The sequence below is a fragment of the Perna viridis genome, chromosome 7 (assembly GCF_037379345.1).
Source record: "Perna viridis isolate PV_CMFRI_1.1 ecotype Kerala chromosome 7, ASM3737934v1, whole genome shotgun sequence".
NCBI lineage: Eukaryota > Metazoa > Mollusca > Bivalvia > Mytilida > Mytilidae > Perna > Perna viridis.
This window is the reverse complement of record NC_142451.1, coordinates 36,436,402-36,446,033: the sequence shown is the minus strand read 5'-3', so window position 1 is coordinate 36,446,033 and position 9,632 is coordinate 36,436,402. Positions and strand designations below refer to the sequence as shown.

General features: G+C 31.7%; 2 long non-coding RNA genes across 2 annotated transcripts; both read left to right on the top strand.

The window, feature by feature from the left end:
* Positions 1 to 2,736: 2,736 nt before the first annotated feature.
* LOC148612503 (uncharacterized) lies at positions 2,737 to 5,289 on the top strand. Its single transcript, XR_015924420.1, has 4 exons — positions 2,737 to 2,839; positions 3,993 to 4,059; positions 4,734 to 4,807; positions 5,143 to 5,289. It is a non-coding gene; the product is annotated as an uncharacterized LOC148612503 (long non-coding RNA).
* A 2,860-nt stretch (positions 5,290 to 8,149) lies between these two features.
* Positions 8,150 to 9,374, top strand: LOC148612502 (uncharacterized). Its single transcript, XR_015924421.1, has 2 exons — positions 8,150 to 8,401; positions 8,842 to 9,374. It is a non-coding gene; the product is annotated as an uncharacterized LOC148612502 (long non-coding RNA).
* Positions 9,375 to 9,632: the final 258 nt, after the last annotated feature.

Here is a 9,632-nt window from a genome sequence, read left to right as displayed (position 1 = left end):
ACTAGTATATTCCAACATTACAGTAAATATCGTTTTCGTTTTTTAAGATAATTGAAAAATTCTTTTGGTTCTCTACTCTGCCAATAATACTCTTTTTATCCACTGAATTTTAAAATAAATATTCAGTAATTAGACTATGTGAGCATAAAAATATTTTCTAATGATAATAGAGGTTTACATATAAATATCATTTCAAATTTATTTTTTAAGTAAAAGAGTAAAAAATTTACACACAAAATATGAATTATTTTATCTAAATGAAACATTTTACAGAACCAAAATTGGATATAAAATAACGTTATAAAGTGTTGAAAATTGGGATTCTAATCATGAATTTGCTAATTGTTTATTTCGTTGTTTATTTCCCAACCAATTTGACACTTAATGATATGAAAATTAGTGAATATGACATCACTAATGAGATTGGCGAACTCTCCTATAGTGGTCCAATTTCTATTTAAAGACTCCATGAGCGAATCAATGAAATATATGTACCAAAAAAATGTCATCCTTAAAGATCTGACAAGAATATCATAACATTTCCCTTACGAATAAGCCTATTCGACAGTTTAGTTTACTTATTGGGCGAGTGTCGAGCTTTCCGTGCAATGTGTAGAATATTATCGTAAAACAAAGGGTGAGAGACAAACATGAATATTTGTCCATAACAAATGAATGGTTATTAACAAAGTTATCGAAGTGATAAACTCTATATAAGAGTCAAAATGAAAAGTCTGCATAAAATTTAAATGGTATTATCAAAGAACAACCGGAAAGTTTGCAACCATTGCAATGGTCATCGTCACTCGGTACAGGCATTTCCTTTGGACATTGAGGATTAAACCAGGTTTTATGGCGGCTGTTCTTGGTCCCCTTATAAATTGATTTTTTTAATGTGACATTTGTGCATAAGAAATAATCAAACAAATAGTTGCTTCACATATTTCCGATAAAAGTGAATAGAATGTATCATTTTCATAATTTTCTTGGGTAAATTTAGGGTCCTATGTCAGCTCATATTTTGTAAATATCTTGATCTGCCACACGAAACACGTACGAAGCCATATTACGGGATGTATTTATTACCTAGATTATAAGTGCCCCCAGCTAAACCGACCACTTCCTGTATATTGTACTTAATTAACAGTAAAACGGAATATCGAGCTGTTAATACCTGTAGTCATTTTCTCGTAATAAACGAAAATTTAAGTACGGATACATTTTGACGGCAGATTTTGATTTTTTAAATTGATTGTAAAGATCAATTCAAATCAATATCTTTATAAGTTAAGTAAGGCAATCATGCTCACCAGTACAATGTTACAACAAACAACAGTACATATCCCAATTTTCTAACAACTAAACAGAAGATGATATACGTTACAAATGCAAATACACAATCATAATTAAAGTAATTAAGTTAAGACTGTAAATACATGGAAAAGGAACCTACATAAATTACGCATCACCTTGAAATTTCCAGTGATTTTGAAATATATGCATGTACTATATTTTGAAAGAGGAGGGGCTTCTAAAATAATAAGGCTAGACATACTGGCGTCACAACTCGATACAAAATGAAATTCATCCTCGACACTTTTCATTGTGCACAAAGCACACTATCTATTTGACATCTCTATACCATAGTGACCCCCAGTTTCAACAAACAAGGAATGTGATGATTATCTTAGTTTACATCTAGTAAGGCATTTTTTTGTAATAAGTCCGTTTTGTTAAATATTTTTGCAGACTTGGTACAAATTCAACAACAAATTTGTACAAATAACACTTAGGAGAGCCCTGAAAGGTTCCGTTTAGATCAAATGTTAAGTACCAGTCAACATAAAATTCAGACACTGCTAATGGAAAAGTTTTTCATGTTGGATAAAAAGTAATTCACGGTGAAGAAAAACCTACCAAACAAACGATGCTTCTGTGCAAATTTCTGTACAATCTACCTTTTTGTACAAACTTTTTCTCTATTTAGCGCAACAAACAAATAAAAAACTAAGACTGGTTATGTGATCAGTAACTGTTTCTAAACAAGAAATAAAATTAAATTGGGTTGGTTTTTGACGTGCTGTCTGATTTTTAGAAAGCCTGATAAAAAAATGTACTTACGATTAAAATACTAGGAGTGTGAAATGTGATGCACGATAGAACGTTTCCATGTGTTGTTACGTATTGGTCCGTGGTCAAATCATAACTTGTCACATTACACCATAATTCGTTTCTTTCCCCTGTATTTCCAAACTCATTGAGAAACTCTTGGTCTCAGTATCGTATTAATTTTCCCATAGACTTCTATAGTGAAGTGCATATTTTTAGGATTTTTTTAAAAATATGTAAATTGATTCAATAAAACTTTCACTTATGTAGCATTTCTAAGGACATGTGAAAAAATAATTTCCCGCAAAAAAAATAGGGTGAGTCCACGAAGATTGGACAGAAAAGTAGTCTTGAACTATAAATAGCCATTTTCCCTACTTTCACTTTCGTTTTGCACTCACCAAACCAACCTTTTCAGTGGAACATTTTTATGATATTATGTTAGATTTTCTTTTAAAAAAGTTCTTCATCTTACAGTGTGATGTTTGCTCTATTTTTTAAGTCATTGTTCATGTCTTTTGACAAAACATTAGTTTGTAGAGAGGCAAAAAGAAAATGCACTATATTTTTATGGCATCCATGTTTTGACGTACACCCGCTCAGGGATATGCAATACGATACTGGTACCTCTTCGCATGAGAATAAGCACGCGAGAATAAGAACTTTCACTGCTTTCAAAATCGTGGATGCAATTAATATTTTAAACTCGTTCTTTCCAAAATAGAAACAGGTTAGTATCATTCATTCCCGAGTATTCGATATTGTCGTTTACTAAAAGGAAATAGACGCGAGTTGAAGAATCAGTCAGTCATAACCATTTTACAGCTACAACTACAAGTGGGGCTGCATGTACTGGACAACAACAGCAGGTCTCACTTCCAGATTATCTTTACTAAAGCCATGTAAACATGATGGCTTTTCAAAGGGTATGGTCTGGATTAGACACCCCCTTTTTTGTTGGAATTTTTTTTCAATATTTTGCCATTTTTTGGGCAAATGTGGCAGAGTCAAACTTTATAGTTTGCATATTTTAAGCAATGATTTTTATTTATGTACTGCAATGGTAATTCTTCTACAAATGATGGAATAAATATTGAGTTAAAAATGTGACTAAAACAGTATAAGCAATGACCATTTTTGAATGCTGGATTCTGGAATAATACATTTTGTATATGTTCCATAAGTTTATCTGTGCATGCAGTAAGACAAACTAGATAGAGGTAGGTAGGTACTGTCTCACATAAGATACATTACAAATGTTTTTTTTTTTTTTGTTAAAATGTAGATATGGATAGTTATGGGTACAAATGTAACTTGTTTATGTTGTTAATCTTCTGTATTAACAATTCAGAAAGGCTTTAAATTTGAAATTAACAATATAGATATGATCATTTGAAACCATAATAGATTCAGTGCTTCTAGACCCAAATGTAGTACAGAGTTTTGATTTTAGCATTTTAAATATAAAAATACTAGTTTAGTTTTTCAACCAGTCCATCACACACTGAAGATTGGATGCAAGTTTTCATTAGTGGGAATTTGGGTGTCAGATTTCTTGTGTTTGAAGAGAAATTGTGTTACGATTTGGAAATTGTATATATATGGCATATAAGTTGTACTGATTTCATTTTTTCTTCTCATGGACTTTCATCAGTGGACTTAGTACCGTCATATTTTAAAAAATTGGAATTTTTTTTTTTGGCACCACTTTTTGCTCTTATTTCTGAACATTGATTAAAAAAAAATTGGTGATAGAATTTTGGAAGCCAGTGCAGCCCCTGTTTCAGTTACAAGTTTATAACTCCATTTTACTGTCTATATACAGAATCTGAAAGTTATCTAATTTTGAAATAATGCATAATAAGTATAATTTTGTTTTGAAGGTGCTCTATGTTGCTCAAGAGAGATTAGAGGATGCATGAAAGGATTCTTAGTAATGACTCGTAAAAGGTGAGTGATGTATAAAGAACTTGCAAAATTAAATATTAAACCAACTATGTCTGAGGAAAGATAAACAAGCTCTAGCTAGATGTTAAGTTCTGGTAAAAATCACTATTACTTGCTATCAGGAGATATCTCTTTTTATATACAGATGCTTTTGTTATATGATTAAGCCAAAAACAAATTTATTGTGTGAATATTCAATTGCAAATAGAGTTTGTCAAGTCCTATTCTAAAATTATAGTTGAACTGGACCATTATTTTTTAAGCTCTTCTCTTTGCACCACTTACATACCTTGTGTTTCAAAGGTAATCAAGGGAACCAATGTAATAGCAGCAATCAAAGGAATGTAATTCAGGGACAAAGACCAGACATGGAAACAGACATACACAACAAAGAACATAAAGTAACTAAAATCATACACACAAAGTAACAAAATGAAATGTGCAACTCAGACTACACTAAACTTGTTACATTTTTTGAAAGTTCAACGACAGCTTTCTCCACAATCTCTTAATTAATTTTGATTAAACTTACCCCCAGCATGTTGGACTTAACATTGAATGTTACTTATGTGCATTACAAGATAACTGCTTTAAGGATGCTTGCAATGAAAATTAATTCAACTAAATTGAAAGGTACCATATGTATTATCATGCAGAATTGTTTTTCACCATTTCAGGGACCAGCCACCTGCTTGCCTCTATGGTGAATGACTAATTCAGTATATGCAAACTTGATACTTTGTCATATCAGGTATACACTGTTCTCCAGAATTTTTGTACTCCTGCTTTTTGAGACGGGACATATTATGGCATACTGGTGTCCGTCCATCTGTTCTTCATACTTTGCACAATAAATCAAAAGTGCTGCCACGAACTTATATAGAAAGCACTTTATCTGTGTGTCTGTTTGTCTGTTCATGTTATCTTTTAGATGTCTGATTGCAAGTAATTTCAGCTGTTGATATTAGAAATGAACATATATCAAGTAAGAAAAAATAAGATCACTTTGATTACAAATAAAATGGTATTGTAAAATATTTTATATATTTTGTTTGCATAAAGATTTTTACTTGTTTTATTCTACAGAGACGAGAAAGGAAGCATGTTTCATGGGTTGAAGCTGACCAAGAAGAAAAAGAAGTGCCAAAAAGCTGATTATGGACCTGAATTTAGACTTCCATTAGAATTTTTATAATTTATTTAAATACTAAGATAAAAGTACTGCTCATATAGCATTCTAAGTTAATATTCTTAAACAGCATATTTATAGTCAGAGTGTCTTTGAATATTTTTTTCTATTTCGTTGTTTTACATTTGTGGTTGATAAGTGAATTTTCAAAGTGATTTCATTTCAAAGCTATAAAAGATTTAAAACTTCAAAAACATCCCAAAACAATACAAAAAACCTCTCTCTTTTAGTCATTCACCTTTTTTATTCATACTGCACAGAAGAAAAATGCACTAAGTAATTATGTAAGGCATACACTCTCTATGACTATCATTGTATTTTAACACAAGATATCCCATGGGAGAAAAAAGTCCCATGGGAGAAAAAAATCCCATGGGACACAAAAAAATCCCATGAATTTCAAATTGTAACTACAAATTTATTTTAGTAAATATTGTAAAACAAAATGCATTTTATTAAATCCCATGCAAATCTGCATCCAATGGTTACTCACATGCCATGGTAGGTTGAAGAAAAAGCGGCGCAAGATTTGCAATTCAGTGTTTTGCACATTTAAATTGTCTTGTGTTTATAGTGTATAATATGTTGTTTCCAGAAAATTTCTTTAATTGTGGTCTTTATATTAATCTTAAGCGTCAAAATTATTTTATGATTAAGGATAATAACTTAATATGTTAGCTAAGTTGTAGAAAATAACATTCTATTTAAAACATGTAGCTACAATCAATAGCTTGGAATAATGCAAAGAGGTTTGGTTATTTATAAGCCTTAAAGGCAACGAGAACAAGTATGACTTGCACGTTTTCAATGTACAAAGAGGAATAACTCGATACAAAAACATTCATTATGTACATTGAAGTTTACATCTTTCAGACAACATAATATTTCTTTACCCTTTTATATGTTTGCTTCACATTCTTCATAAAAAAAAAAACATATAGCGTTTGCAAAATAATTAATGCGGGAGAAGATAATGTGCCATGTTACAAAATAAAACATTAATAATTTTAACATCAAACTCATTAATATACAAAACAAAATAAACAAACAAACAAACAAACAAACGAACAAAAAACAAAACAAAGAAACAAAAAAGGCACAAAACAAAACAAGAAAGTTATTTTCAACATTGACGATTAGTCTGCTGTGTACATCACCAGTAGAAAGACTTGAAACGTCTCCTACGGTTATGGACTTGAATAACTTAGATTTTTAGTTTTGTTTACACTGAGAAACAGTGTACCTGTCACAGTCATACATATTCCTGGCAGATTAAGTAATTTGACTGGTGCTATCGCAGTCGTTCCGATAGGCAGAAATGCCGGGGGTAGCTGTGTCCTGGAGCAGACCCATTTAGGACATTTCAAAGTGGTAGACCTAAGGTAAGGGATACAAATCTTACAAATTATTAGAATGTTTGTATTCAGAATTTTACATCAATCTCTTGTAAGAATCAAAGTAACTTGGATTGATTACATTCAGTTTCAAATGAAAGCTTGACATGTTTTAATAAAATTGAATACGATACAAGCATATCACTGATTTCAAGAGTTATGTCCCTTACCCTAAGTCTCCCTCCTTGACATCCAGAGCTAGATAAGTATGTCGAGGCTTCCTAGCCAGCAGAACTGGGAGAGGATACGGAACTGCCCTAGATACCTATCAAAACATGATTTGATCTGCTCCTGATATTCTTTATTTTGTTGCCTACCTTTCTCGCGCATGACACGCCCCTTCTACTGTGTATTCAAATATTGTTGCCATTAGTCGCTACCACAAGGTCAGCACGAAATATATGCACAGTACAAATACAGAATATTAAGCAAATGATTTTTGATACTGTCTTTATCACAGGTATCTCGAGCCTGTAACAAAAACCAAATGCCTAATATTCTGTTTATCGGTAATTTATGGGTAACTTTTTTGTTTGTTAAAAAAATACAAAAATAAAAATTTGGACCTTTCAAATGACCTACTTTGTCGTTCAAGCAACTCTACTGTTCCTTTTCTATCAAACCTAAAAATTTGAAAGTTTGGAAAAAGAATGTTTATCAAAATGTGACTAATCTCAATACATTACAAAACGACACTTTTTGTATCCACGGAAACCATCCAAGGAAGAAACACCTTTGTAAAAATTTGAAATTTGAATTTGAAAAAAAAACGGGAGTGGCATCAGGCCTAGATTTCATTTTAAAAAATATCAAGTTCCTAGATAATTATCAAAATTTAATTATCGTGCCAATTTGTTGCATCAGCAAAAGGCATGGTCGTGCGAGAAATTTTGGTTTTTAACAAGTAATTAAAAACGGACCCAAATAGATAAAATATCAGTTATTCTTGAAACTTTTTGTTGTCAATCGAATTAAATATCGGGCTTGGAAAACATTCACGAATAACTGAGCTTCAGTCGTTCGTGAAATGTGACGCCAAAAACCGTTTTACTCGTTAAGAAAAATTAAAGGTTCTTTCTGGGCAATGTTTTTGGTAATATAAAGATTCCACATTCATGCATGAGGGCAACTGACAAAGAATTACTCTAAAAACGGTTAAGTTTACTTTGCTCACGAAACTGCGCCACATTGATTTGAACCCAGGGCCCGTCTCTTGTACAAACACAAGATCGGGACTATTGGTGGTTGTATGTCAATCTCGTGTCTTTTCCCATTCGTAACCTAATAACATTTTTATTACTTATCGGCAATAATTTGAATATCGTACGGAGGCATATAAATATTACATTTACTTCCCATTTTATATATAGGGTATGTTAAGGAGTTTTCTTGTACATCTGGTTGACGTCAGATCACGTACACAATACTTGACCTTTTAAGTTGGGAGATTTTTTTCCGGAAGTAAACTAAACCTTTGTAAATAACACATAAGAATATTTTTAGTGTTAAATGAAATCCTCAGTTCTTTTAATATATGAAATCAACGATTGAATAAACCCTCATCTTAATAAAGAAACGCGACATAACAAAACTGGCAGCATTTTTTGTATCGATTATGACGTCACAGGGAAGCTTGAAACGTCAGAGCACCTGTAGTAAACAAATGAGACGTCATGCTTGCATTTACCGAGACATTACACTTCAATCATTGATGAATTCTGAAGTCATACATGTTACCAGTAAAACGATTCTCCAAGTTTGGGTGAGTTTTAGTTTAAATTCTCTTTGTTTTGTTAAAAGACGGTTGTAACTATGTGCGGGACCGGCTTGGCCAGGGTTCATTCATCACTGACCTACTAACATACATCGAGCAACTGTCATGAGTTTCAAAAAATCTTCATCTGCCAAAATGTTTGTATGAAATGATGAATATATTACAACCCGGTCGCAAATTTGTAAATTGATACTAGTAAATGTCTGTTTGTATAATCTTCTTTAAATAGTTTTAATCAACTTGTAAAGTACTTCTTTTAAAGAGACTATCTAACCAGGGATGCAAATATATTGTTTCACTTTCAATAATTTTCAATGACATGTGAAATTGATTATTTAATTCATTTTAATCCGTGTGGCCGTGCGTTGACTGACCGGTAATTTAATTGCATGACAGATATGCAAATTTGAATTTTACTGTCTTTACAGAGATATTTCCCAACTCAAAGATTCGAACCCATACTAGACAGAAGGACAACCTTATATAATATATCATTTTGGTAAAAGTATGGAATCTCAAGTTAGAATATAACCTAACTGCAAAGTCTTCAGTTGAGATTGACAAGAAATTTGACTTTTTATTTGTGAATAAATATTCCCTGGAACTTAGATGCAGGATTCAATATTGATTTCGAGAACTGTATGTAAAGTTAACAGAAGGAAGCATTTACTTGCCATAATTCATGTGTACATTATACATGTACATTGAAATTGGATGTACTAGTGAAATACAAGTAGTTATATGTGTTCAATGGAAAGTGCATTTGAAAAAAGTTTTGTGTCAAATTGGGTTTTAACTGCATTCCAATGCCTGGATGGAGGTGTTAATAGAATCATATCCTATAGGACAGGTACAGTGACCAACGTGATTAACATAACTTTCTATATTGTGCTACATGTAACACTTTATATTATTGTGTATACATAATTATTTTGAAAATAAAATGTTAAAGAGAACATAATTCATATCATAAATATTTTGCAGGGAATTTTGTTTACAGTACATATTCAAAATGTGTTCAGTCTTAAAATCAGATCATACCTTTCCTTTTGCAATCTTAATGTAAACAAAAGTTGAAAACTGAAAATTTGAAGAAGCGTGATCCTGTAAATCATACATGTGTTAACTATGAACATTAAAACAGACCTTGAAGTATGCTAATAGCCATATAGAAAATCATTGACTATTACACTTAGCCCTAGCACCTTTTTAAAACAAA